Here is a 13,589-nt window from a genome sequence, read left to right as displayed (position 1 = left end):
TTTCTGTACAGTTTGTACCTGAATGCATGTAACTATAATAACAATAACAATAATGATGATAATTATAATAATAGCCCAAGATGTTGAGTTACCCATGTTGTTGAATCATTTCAGTCACATCCAACTCTTTATGAGCCCTTTTGGAGTTTCTTTGGCCACTGGAGTGATCTGCCATTTCCTTCTCCAATTCATTTTACAGATGAGGAAACTGAGACAAAGTGAAGTGACTTGCTTTGGGTCCTGTAGTTAGAAAGTGGCTGAGACTGGATTTGAACTCAGATCTTCTTGACTCCAGGGCCAGTGCTCTATCCATTGGGCCACTTCATTAACCTAAGGAGACACAATTATTGTAGTAAGAAGTAGAATTGATCCCAGTGCTCTTTGGGGCAGGATTTCAAAAGGCAGAGATGAGTGGAGGGAGGTGAACGAAAAGTATCTCAAGTTTAAGAAATGCGAGAACACATTTGGAGGAAGGAAGAGATTTCACGTATACAGAGCACAACACACAGTCTGCTTGGCTAAGACATGGGGTATATGAAGGGAAGCCCAAGATATGTGGAGGCTGAATGTGTGGCCTTTTGAGAGCCAGCTTATGGAATGAGGAATTTTTTTTACAGACAACGGGGAGTCATCCAAGGTTTTTGAGATGAGAAAATGAGATAATACAAATGAAAGACTAATCCAGCAGAATGGATTAGAGTAGGTTGTTGCTCAGGACAGTTTCTACAATAATATAGTTCTGGATTGTCAGCAATGGGAATGGAGAGAGGGGGTCCAGTTGTATTAATATTAACAATTCAACATTCAGAACCTACTATGAGCAAGGCTCTCATCTGAAGTGCTCCAGTGCCTCCTTGTGGCTGAGGCTCTCAAAGTCTGTGTCAACAGCTCAAGCCTTGGCTCCTGCCACCATGATGGAAATGATCCAAGTTGGACCAGACCACGCGTGTGTCATCTGAGGACAGTGCAGAGAGATTTGTCACCAGAGAACTGGTCAACAAAACGATTCATGAACACTCACCTAATGAATCTTCCACACACATGGATAGAGCACCTAGGCAGAGGAAATTGCAAGCATTTGAAATATCTGTCCCGTGTTCAGCCGTAGGAATGAAAGGATTTAAAAAACAAATAAACAGAAACTGCTCTCAAGAAGACAACAATAATGATTATTATTATTAATCAACCCATCCTGCACTCAGCAGTCATACCAATCTTCCTAAAATGCAAGTCTGACTGTGTCACTTCCTACTCAGTAAGTTCCAGTGGCTCCCTATTGCATTCAGGATCAAATAGAAAATTCTGCATTTGGCTCATAACCTAGTACTTCCTACCTTTCCAGGCTCCTTATGCTTTCTTCCTTTTCATACACTCTGGTTGAGAGGGAATGATTTTCTTGCTTTTCCTCCTTGAGAAGTCTCCATCTCCTTGATTCTGCATCAGGGCCCCCCATACCTAGAATGTTCTACCTCCTCACCTCCACCTCCCAGATTTTCTGAATTTTGTCAAGACTCAGCTCAAAATCCATCTTCTGCAAGAGAACTTTCTCAGTCTCCCTTCTACCTCCTCAAATATTTATGTGTGTATGTATGCATTGTGTATTATGTATGTATACATATGTAAATATACATGATCATATATTTGTATTTAATTATATTTCTATACATCTTGTATAGTCTTATATGTATATAATTGTTTGTATATTGTCTCCCTTACTAGAACATGAGATCCTTGAGGTAGAGGAGTGAGTTTTGCCTTTTTTGTGTGACCACTGTGCCTCACATATAGCAAATAAAATAAAAGCTGATTGACTAAAATTCAAAGATCACTTTGAACCCATAGAGGTGCTTTGGTCTTCTCCAGATAAGATACTTCATACATAAAGATATCGGGGGAAGACTGTAGTTGAATATGTTAAGAAAGTTATTGGCATCCCGATCAAAGCTGACTGGGAAATATATAAAGCAGTTAACATTGACACAATAATTGTCTTAATGTACAAATCTAGAGCTGTAAAATGGACCACGGCAGATTTGGAAAATATCCTAACAAAAACCCAGACAATATTAACAAATCACAAAGCACCAGCTTTTGACAGCTATTATAGAAAGGTGGATGTATCCTTGCCAAAAGAAGGAAGAGAATTAAAAGACATCCCTCATATACATGATAAATGAGTCAAAAAATACATAATTTCTTTGGAACAAGCAGACATTACTTCATCAAACAATAGAAAAAGCTTATGAGAGATGCGTGCCGTGTGACTTGTTGAATATAATCAAAAATGGTTTAACTTCACATGGAACCTATAAAATAGTTAAAATCTGGAACTGGAATCCAAAGGCCCTCAATGGGTAACAACTGCATAAATTCAGCTAAATGTATTAACAACCAAAGCGTTGAACAAATTCTGAGTGTTACAGATTGATTTGTGGAAATGAGTGGATATGATAGCAATTCAGAACTACATGATTGCCACTAGAAATTATAGAACAATTATTGTTAACAAACCTGGACTTTGTGATCCATGTAAGTTAGGAAATCATAGAATATAGTACATCATTGCAGACTACATGAATTGGACACCTGCCAAATACCTAGCAAGATAAGGCAGGACTTCTGGTGGCTAAAAGTATCATGCAGTTGTCACCCACCATGGACCTATCAGAAATTTGCTATTTTTCCTGATTCCAAGTAGAGATCATAAGATATCCTAGGAAACTTAGACAATAAACTATACTAGAACTGGATTATTAAAATAGTAGAAAGGGAAACAATGAAAAGTGGAAAGTTCTGGATCCAAAGACAAATTCAAATTTTGCTCCTGATGATTATTACTAATACAATCTTAGGGAAGTCACTTGGTTTGTCATCTGTAAAATGAGAGTTGGACTAGATAGCATCTAAAATTCCTTTTAGCTTTATATCTGCAATCCTGCGTTGCCCTGGACATAACATTGACCCATAAATCTGGACATAATATGTACCTATAAATTACTTCGATATAACACCGACCCATAAAAACTTAAAACAACTTTTACAATAAATATCACCAAAAATAAATACTCATAATCTTCAAGGTCTGTAGAACTTTGAAAATATGGTAGCTTAGTGGAGGAGATCAAAATTGCATGTAAGCCAGATAGATTGTGTATCCTGTCTGTTGTGTTGCTTCCTAAGGACACTGTCCCACAGATACTTTCAGTGAGCCTGCAGAAAATGGTAGCCTAGTGGAGAAGATCAAAATTGCATGAAAACCTGATGGATTATGTATCATCTCAATGTGTTGCTTCCTAGAGGTACTGCCTCGCAGATACTTTCAGTGAACCGACAGAAAATGACCTTGCTCATTTTAACTCATCAATACTTTTATTCAGCTGCAAAAAAGCAATTTTTTCCACTGCTATACTAATCCACAGAACACTTAATATAAAAGAATAATACGTTATGTTAACTTGATCCAGAACTAATTCTCTCTGATTCCCATCCAAAAAAAAAGGATGAAAAGAATGAAATAATAACAATAATAATAATTTAAGGTGCATCTAGGTAGCAGGGTAGATAGAGTGCTAGACCTAGAGTCAGGAAAACTCATCATCCTGAGTTCAAATTCACTCAGACACTTACTAGCTGTATGACCTGGACTAGTCACTTAACCCTGTTTGCCTCAATATAATAAGCTGGAGAAGGAAATGGCAACCATTCCAGCATCTTTGCCAAGAAAACCCCAAATGGGATATGAAGAGTTGGACATAACTGAAAGTGAATGAACAGCAACAAATGATTTAAATTCTCAGAATCTCCAAGACATGTGGAATGGAAAACTTCCAAACTATAAGATCTAGTGAAAGAAATCAAAACCACACGGGAACAGATCTTGTCCACCTTCTTGTCTGCAGAGCCTACAGAAAATGAGTTTATTCCTCACTACTTGTATTCTAAAATAAAAGAGGCTATTTGATCCACCTGGGCACTATTTTACAGATTGTCATATATATATATATATATATATATATATATATATATATATATATATGCAATAGCAGAATATCAATCCATCTCAGTGGCAGAAATCCAGCCAAGCTGAAGCAACAAGATATCATAAAGGACAGACAAGACATAAAAGCAAATCAAAACTTTGCTGTTACCTTAACCACCACATGGTTTGGCCCTGATGAAGACATCTCAGGGCCCAAGTCCAAGAACTCTGGAAATTGCCTGAGGATGCCCTCAGGCCACCACCCCTACTACTGGTCCACACCCCAAAGCCATCAAAAAGGGGAACAACCCTTGAAGAGAAGGTACCTGTCAAATGCCACTAAAGAAGTCACAGTTCCTGAAGGGCTAAAAGAGAGAGAGAGTTCTCAGTGTCAATGGCTCAACATCAGAAAGGATGTGGTTTTTATCAATTAAAAGGAAGAGGAATTACCATACTGTGTTTTGCTGCTGTCCCCTAAGGACCATGATATCTTTCTAGGGATTTGTAGCTGAAACCTTCCATATAGGTTGTCTCCCCCAGTAGAATGTGAGCTCCTTGGGAACAAGAATTGTCTCTTGCTTGCTTTTGTATCTTTAGGACTTAGCACAATGTCTGGCACATGATAATCATTTACTTACTGATTGATGACTTTAAAGTTTGCATATGCTTTACATATGTTCTTATCAAACCTTCCAACTAGCCCAAGGAACCGGGTATACAGGTATTATTCACATGTTGCAATTGATGAAATTAAGACTTAGGGAGCAGAATTGGAATCCAGTTCTTCCTGACTCCAGGTTCATCACCCTGTCCTTCATGTTATATTTCCCTTCCCATTGGAAAAGATAACAAAAATATAAATAAATGTGATTCATGGGAGAGAGAGATCGATATACACCATTACATGTGGAAGGGTACTCTAAGCCCCTCATCAGAGATCCTACTTTCCCTAGAACTCAAAGGCATCATAGCTCTTGGTCACAGTTTTTGCTAACCCAGGAATAAGGCTGGTTTTGTGAAAAGGGGCCAGTTACTGTTTCCTAAAAGAAAAGGCAAGAAAGAGAAAATGAGAGGCCCTTTCTCCCTCGGGAGCTCCCCAAAGTTACTCATAGATTAAACGTAACTGATCTTCAAGAACTTCAAAGTGGAAAAGCAAGGCCTGCTGAAACCTATACAAGTGTGGGGTAATGGGGAGCTTTTCCAAGTTCTTTTTTAGGCAAAGAAGCAAGAATATGAGAACATTATGGCCCATCCCCTTCCCTCCTCTCTTCATACTGCCCCCCCTTACACACACACACACACACACACACACACACACACACACCACCACCTGATGTCTCTCCCTCCCCCGAGGTCTAGAACACCAAAATGCAGAAGGATGTGTCAGGGGACTTAAGAGGAACCAGGTGGAGAAAAAAGAAGAAAAGCAGGGAGATATTGGAGGGGGAGTTTTTAGCTGCAAAGTAGGAAGAGATAAGCTAGAAGAAGAAGCTTGAAGCTAAAGGCTAGAAAGCCTTGAATGTCAGGCTACATATACCAAGGATAAATCCTCCCCTGAGAAGATACTGAGAGGAGGGGAAACAAGACTTTCCAAATTTATGGTTCTATAGCAAGGAAGAATAGATTTATGGGAAGAACTTCATGAATTCTGTTTTGTACCTAGGTCACTCAGCTACAGAATCTCCTTGGTCTTCATAATTGGGGTACTTAAAAGATCCTCATAAAAGATCTAGGTTATTTCAGTAAGGATAGAAGCTGGAACCAGGGAACTAGAGCACATTGTCAGCATTCCCTCTGTTCAACCACAACTTATAGAGCAAGTGAGATTGCATCCTAAATAATTAAGAGAAACACGGTGATAGCAGCATAATATGAAGGAAAGAGCATTGCTTGTACTGGGAGGCAAAAGAACTGGGCTCAAATTCTGCTTTTATAACTTGTCTGGATACTGGCAAGTCACTGCCCCTTCCCTGAGGCAGTTTCCTCATCTCTAAATTGAGAGACTTGGATCAGATCATTTCTAAGGACTCTTTCAATTCCAAAAATCCTTTCATCCCTCTCCAGTTGGAGCAGAACACCTTGAGCCATCTTGATCTTCCCCAGGTAAGTCAGAGTGAGAGTGACAACTCTCCCCACCCTGGCCATACAGAATGAGACAGAAAAACATGGGGCTAGCAATCACTGAGACTTCCTTTGTGAACAACAGACTAGCCCCCAGAGAGCAGTCTTCTCAATCCCTTCCCCCTCCAGCCTTCTCCTCTATATTCACTGTCTGTAATAATCACAGATCAGAAGCAAGCCCCACATAGATTCTTGACATATTTTCCATTTTCTTTGCAGCCAAGAAATTCACACTTTGCAGGAAGTGAAACTGAGCCCCAGCTGAGGAACAACCCAATTTCTAAAGGTAGGTTGAGCCAGTCAGCTGGAATTTGGGGGTTGTCTGTGGAAGTTGGCAAGGCTCACCGACCTTCTGCCCAGAGATGCCCCTTAAAGAATTGTGAGCTGAGGGCTCAGGAAAAGAGGAGAGAGAAAAGTTAGGGAGGATGGAGCTTCATCCTCCCTTTGGCCTCCCAATACTGCGGCCTCCCTTCCTCATCCACCCTCCTTAGCTTCCTGGACTGTCTCTCTGGTCTAAGCTAATTGGATCTGCCAGCTGCCTCCCCGAGAGAATGCTTTACACTTAGCCTCTGCTCATCAGCAGAAGGCCCAACCATTCAAAGAGTCCAAGCTTTGAGAAGGGGCCAACTCGAGGAGGGAAGTGATTTTTTCACAGCCCAGCCAAGGGCTTCGATTCTGAGACTTGTGTTTAACCTGCCTAAATGTTATCCAGAATCACAGTCGTGAAGCAGCTGGCTACATTAACTTTCTGTACACACACCCCAGTCATAATGGACCAGTTTGTTTCAGTGAAAAAACCCCTCTGGGCAGAGCTTGTTTAAAACCAACAAACAAGATTTCTTTTTCCAAGATCCTTCCTTTTTTCTCCCCTCCCTTTAAAAAGTGTGCTCACTGTAGTCTGTTCTTTCTTTGGACTCTATCTGCTGTTGCCCCGCTAGTAGGAGGGGAGAGCTCTGGCTCCCTTCACTGCCTCTGCAGTCTCAGAGAGATATCTGAGTCCAGAAGAGCCCAGCCCTTCTGCTTATCTCCCCTATTCTGCCTTGCTTTCCCCTTCCCACTGCTTCATTAGGAGGGTCATTTACATGAAAACAGGCTATTGAGTTGCCTAGGAGCTCGCCTTCCCAGCTCTTGGGTCTCTCCTAAGGTCACCACTCTTTGCTTTCGTAGTGAGAGCTGCAGAAACCTATCTCGGTCATCACTAATGTTATTAGTGACCACGCCAGCCGAGATAAGGGTCGTCCAGCCTGGGGCAATGGGGGAAAAAACCCCAGCTTCGGCAGGGGTCAGGAAGGAATTTTCCCCTAGTGGGAAGCTTCATACAATTAGCTACTTGTGTACTTTGGTTGTTTTTGTGGCTGTCCTTTGAAATATGAGTCCTGGACCACTGCTGGCAGCAGGATGTCTGGTCCAGGATGCTGGGTGGAAGACACTAGATCGGATGGGCCAGTTCCTCAAGCCGGTGGAGCCAAGTGGGCACTGGAAAGCCAGGTGTGAGTCAGGGCTGCTCATACAAGCAGATCTCAGAGAGTTTGGAATGGGAATTTTCCATGGGGACAGGAGGAAAAGCCCCCACTGGCACCGCAGCGGTAATCTGATTGGGACATAGAATTACCATCTCTATAAAGGCAAATTTCAGCAGGGACTCATTTGATGGCTCCCTTCCACACATGTTTTGGTGGCTTTGGAGCATCTGTTCATTTGTTTTTTTGGCTTGAAGTCACCTTTGAGTGGAGGATGGGTGATGGAAACAACATGGAAAGGAGCGGGTAGAATACTCACCCTCCCTCCAGGGGCCCCATTTGGGAGCTTACATCATTACCCAATAGTTTATAGACTAGAACTACCCTGAAGGATGTCCACAGGAAAGATTCTATGCAGGTATGTGGACCAGGGCATGAGAAAGAGCACAGAATCCTCTCTCCTGGGAGTCCAACCACGGGCAAAATCATCATCCCTTCAGGTGCTTCGTAGGGACATCAGCATCAGAAGGAAATGGGAACATTGAGTGGCAAAAATTGAGGGGTGTGGTCCAGACATTGCTACAGTTCCTTCCAGCCCCAAATCCTGTGACTGCAGGACCACAAAACTCTCCTTATTTCAGTTCCATGACCTAAAAATCACTCCTGCCTTTGGTCTTTGAACTTTTTAAACTTCCTCAAGACTGGGATTTAATGTTCTATTACTTTTTTCTTACCCATCTAGCAAAAGGCGGGGGGCAGGGGGGAGGGAGGCCTGGGATGGGAACTTGGCTTTATACTGATAATAAAAACTCCCATTTGTATCATGTAAAATACTTACCCTACTTCCACGCTATGAGATAGGTTACAGGTCATTAATAACCCATTTTATAGATGAGGAAACAGATGAAGTAGCTTGCTCTGGATCATACTGGTAAGAGGGATTTAAACCAGAATATGAATCTTGCTGATACGCTCTCTCCATTATGCTACATATTAATTACAGAATCATGAACTTGTTAGAACAGAGAAGGGACAGTGATGTCCAATTCAAATAGAAACAGATCCTTATGGCTTCATATAATTCAGAAAATCACAAATTAGCATTATCTGTGTTGTATTTTATTGTCTGTGCTGTAATTTATTTTCTTAAATATTCCCTAATTACTTTTTAATCTGGTTCTCTTTAGTCAGAGTTTGTCACCCATTATCAAATTTAACCTTTTCAGTTTAATCTTCAGAGACATCAGAGCTTAATTTGGAAATGATGTGCATAAGATCACACAGCTAATTATGCAGGGCAAGCATTCAAACCTAGATCTTAGAAATCCAATTCATTTCCTTTGTTATATGCTTTTTTGTTTTTTTACAAATCATTTCAAAATTCATACAGCACTTTACAAATATTATCTCATTTCATCCCCACAACAGTCCTGGGAAGTAGATGCTAATATTAAAGATTTTAGAGAAAAGGAAAGTGAAGCTTAGGGATTAAGAGATCTACCCCAAGTTTGCCCCAAGTTTATATGATTAGTAAATACTAGGATTCAAACAAGGGCTCTTTCTGACTCCAATACCACCTGACCAATGAGCTCTCCTAATTGCTAGTTAGGGAATTCATGCAGAACTGAAATAAACAGCTAGCCTCCAAACATCCTTTAGCTAATCATTTTATTCTGCTCTCCAGAGTCAGATAACTAGCTTTGTGACATTGAACAAGCCCTATTTCTTCAAGTCTGATTTTTCTGCTCTCTAAAACAAGAGAATTATACTAGCTTCTCCCCAAGGTGCGAGGCTGACATTCTACACTCTAAGGTTTCTTCCAGTTCTAATATTTTATCCCATAACCTTTGAATAACTGTCTTAATAACTCTTAATAATAGCTAGTCCTAGTGGGGGGAACCTAGAAGAATGTTCATTAGACTGAGAGTTCCCTAAGGGAGGAACTGTGTTTTTACCTTTCTTTGTATCCCCCCAGCATCAAGCACAGTGCCTGGCACATAATAAGTGCTTAATAAATGTTTGTTAGCTGACTGCCTCTAAGACCCAGAAAGAAAGATGCCCAAGACCAAACCTCACAAAGTCTAGAGAGAGAGAAAAGACATTTCTCTTCTACTTCTGTCAACACTGACATTCGTGAGATAATCTTGCAGCTGTTGACACCAAAGCCTGGAATTGGGAAGATCCAAGTTCAAATCCAACTTGAACTTAAGACAAGTTGCTTAAATTTTTTCAGGTTATAAATATCTGAGGCAGTATTTGAATTCAGATCTTCTTGACTCCAAGCCTAACATGGCACACTTTGCCACCTCTCAAGGGTTTTCTTTATTCTGGTAGGTTATTTTTTTCCCAGTCTTCTACAGGAAGCCTTTCCCAACCCCCCCTTAATTCCAGTGCCTTTCCTCTATTAATTATTTCCTATTTGTCCTGAAGATAGTTTGTTTTGCATATATTTGTTTGTATGTTATCTCCCCTATCAGACTGTAAGCACTTTGAGGACAGGTGTATTTTTTTTTTTTTTTTGCCTTTTTGTATTCCTAAGTGCTTAGCACAGTGCCTGGCACATAGTATGAGTCTGATCAATGTTTACTGATTTATTGATTGAACAACAAAAATGGTAACAGGGATGAGTCTGCAACTGTAGAAGAAAAATGGTAATGATAGCTTCCTAATGGCCAATTATCTTTTCAGAGAATCCTAGAATGATAAAGCTAGAAAGGAGCTTTGACTTGAATCTCCTGTAGTCTCCCCATTTTGCAAGTAAAGAAACTGAGATCATCCAAAGGGGGAATGAGTTGCCTAAAGCCGCTCTCCAAGTCACTAGCTAAAATTTGAACCCCGATCTCCCAAATAGTTCAGCTCTGGGCTCTTTCTCCCACATGATTCTGCACCTGTTTCCTTGTCCATGTACAAAGCCGCTCATGCAGAAGCCAGGGTGCCATTATCCTGAGTCTCCACATATACCCTTTGAGTTCTTCTTCCCAGCTGCTAAACCTGAGTCTGGGTCCCCACTCAGGAGGCTGGGTAGCCTTTTCCTCCGAGCAGAGCAATAATGCAACAGTCAATATGGTCTTTGCTACAGGAATGCTGCAGTGTTTCCTACCCGTGTGGTAAGAGAGGCTGACCTAAAAAAAAGGGCTTCTTTATGTGGCTTAATGAGTATGACTGTGATAATGTAGCTAGCTGCCTTTGGCCTGGCTTATTTTATTTTGGCAAAGAACTCCTTCCCATTTAGGCAGCAGTAAACAGGCCTTACAGTTGAGGCTTGAGTCAGCATAAATGACTCATTGTTGTCCAAGGGCAACCCATGAATGCCAAAGAGCTGTGTGTGTTCATTTTGGCCAGAGAGACGGAGGCTGGTATCAGTCGGAGGCTCATTTCATTGAGCAGAGTTGTGAAACCACAGAGGAATTCTAGAATGTCAATCCAAACTGGCTAGTGGATTGGAGAGGCAGCCAGATAAAGGGGCAGATCAAACCACCGCTGCCCCCCGTTTTTCACATGCAGCCTGAGAAAACAAGACACTGTCCAGGACACCTGCAGGAACCCTATGACTTCCCCAGTGGATACATAGAGCTAGAGTTGGAAGGGATCTGAAAGGTCACCCAGCTTCACCCCCTCGTTTTATGGAAAAGGAAACTGAGGTCAAGAGATGTGAAAGGAACTGAGAGCAAAAGATGTGAGACGGCTAAGTGATAAAGTGAAAAGAGCTCTGGATCAAGAGTCAGGAATTCAAAACTGACCTCAGTGTGTGACTCTGGACCAGTCATTTAACTTCTGAAAAAGTTTCCTCATCAGCAAAATGGGGGTAATAATACCACCTACATCCCAGAGTTGTTGTAAGAATCAAATGAGATAATATATATGAAAAGTGCTTAGTAATTGTTAAAATGCCATTTAATGCAAGTGCTTTTAAGATAAATACAGGGGCAGCCTGGTAAGATAGAAAGGGTACTCACAGTCAGAAGGCATGAACAAGCAATGGGAAGCTAAGTAGTAAGCGGTAAGCAAGTAAGCAAATTCGGGTCCAATTTGATTAAGACTCAGAGTTTCTGGGGGCAGCTAGGTGCAGTGGTTAGAATACCAGCCCTGGAGAGGCAGCTGGTGGGTATAGTGGATAGAACCTGAAGTCAGGAGAACTTGAGTTCAAATCTGGTCTCAAACACTTAACACTGCCTGGTTGTGTGACCCTGGGCAAGTCACTTAACCCCAATTGCCTCAGCTAAAAAAAATAAAAAATAAAAAAAATAAAAAAACACCAGTCCTGGAATCAGGAGAAGGACCTGAGTTCAAATCTGATCTCAAGATACTTACCAGCTGTAGGACCCTGGACAAATTACCTCTGATTGCTTCCAAAAGAAAAGAGAAAAAGAAAAAGAGTTAGTCTTAGTTTTACTTATGTCCCTAGGCTAGAAAGAAATATCAGGATATGATAGAGATGCTAGAAATAAGGGGAGCAGGAGTGATTTGAAGTCAGTTCCTGCAATTCTGGATGATAGGATATGGAGTGATTGTGGAGAGTATGTAAAGAATGGACTGGAGTGAATGGTGCATGTTAGTGAGTGAGCGGATCTGGGATGGCCAGTGGTATGAGCCAGTCGACATTTATTAAGTACTTAAGGCCAAACATGGGTTATAAAGTAGTCCTGCCTTCAAGGAACTCACATGCTAATGGAGGTGTGACATGAAAATCGCTATGTTCATATAAGAAAGATGCCGGGTTAGAGGGAGGTGATCTCAGAGGGAGCCACTGGCTGGGAAGGAGGGACCTGGGAAAGTTCCTCAAGAAGGTTAGATGTGAGCTGGGTCTTGACATGAGCCAGGAGGCAGAGATGAGTGAAGAGAGAAGCAGTCCAAGTATGGTGAAAAACCAATGCAAAGACATCGCAAGAGATTCGTGCAGTGAATGGCAATAGCTGGACCACAGAGAAGCTGAAGGAGAATAAATACAAGAAGGTTGGAAAGTTAGAAGGATGAAGGTTACAAAGGTGTTCAAATGCCAAGCACTGAGTTTTATATTTGATCCTACAGATAATAGGGAACTGTTAGAGATTATTGAGAAAATGACGTGGTCAAGCCTGAACGTTAGGAAGATCATTTGGACAGATGAGCAAACGATGAATTGCAATGTGCAAAGACTTAAGGTCAGGACACCAAGAAGAAGACTGATGTGTCTGTGTGGGAACTGAGGAAAGTATGTGTCAGGGAATAATTCATTTCTTCATGTATCTCTCATCTCCTGGATACAATGTAAGGTCCTTGAAGACAGACTTTCTTTTTTGCCTTTGTATTTCCTAATGGCCTTGCACTATTCTTGGGATGTAGTAGGCACATAAGAAAAGCTTGTTGATTAATTGATTGACTGTATCCCCTGACAATTTGAGGGTATATTGAGGGATTATGCCTTCTTCTTCTAGGGTAACTTCATTCTAAAGAGTTTGGAAGTGATTGAGAAGGTATGTAGCATGGAGGGTCAGAGGCCCCCAGCTTGGCCCCCTATGAAATTGATGGCATACTATCTAAGTAAATCAATAGATAGATATACAGATAGATAGATAGATAGATAGATAGATAGATAGATAGATAGATGGATGGATATATTAATAGACAGACAGATAGGTAGGTAGGTAGATATATAGATGGATGGATAAATAAAAAGGAAGAGAAAGAAGGAAAGGTGAAAGAGACAAAAAGGGAGAAAGAAGCAATGAAAGAAGGAAGGCATGAAAGGAAAGAAGAAATAAGGAAGAAATTATAGAAAGGAAGGAATGAAGGAGGAAATACAGGATTTGGATAGAAAAAGTCCCTGCCTTCATGGAACTTCCACTCTACCTAAAGGGATAAGACAGAAATATCTATAATCATAATAGAGAAAAGCTCATGTTAAATACATTTGAAAATTGTGACTTCAAATGTTGTCTGGGGGAGCAATTAAATAAAGAGCTAGAGACTAATCCTGTAGCCATAGAGTTGGAAACTGTGTACTAAGAATGTACATAGTCCATCAGTTAATAGCTCCAAGTCTCCAAGTA

General features: G+C 41.0%; 1 protein-coding gene across 2 annotated transcripts in view; it reads left to right on the top strand.

Annotated features, from left to right (window-relative positions):
- Positions 1–13,589, top strand: part of ZNF469 (zinc finger protein 469) — a 216,503-nt gene that overhangs the window by 180,220 nt on the left and 22,694 nt on the right. The window contains exon 3 of one of the 2 annotated variants that reach the window (XM_031950159.1): positions 6,320–6,386. The exons of the other annotated variant lie outside the window; for it this stretch is intronic. The gene's annotated coding sequence lies outside the window, so the exon portion shown is untranslated. The remainder of the gene's footprint in view (positions 1–6,319; positions 6,387–13,589) is intronic. 2 annotated transcript variants of the gene reach the window in all.

This window comes from Sarcophilus harrisii, chromosome 2, assembly GCF_902635505.1.
Source record: "Sarcophilus harrisii chromosome 2, mSarHar1.11, whole genome shotgun sequence".
In the NCBI taxonomy this organism is placed as follows: Eukaryota; Metazoa; Chordata; class Mammalia; order Dasyuromorphia; family Dasyuridae; genus Sarcophilus; species Sarcophilus harrisii.
This window is presented reverse-complemented; position numbering and strand designations above follow the sequence as displayed.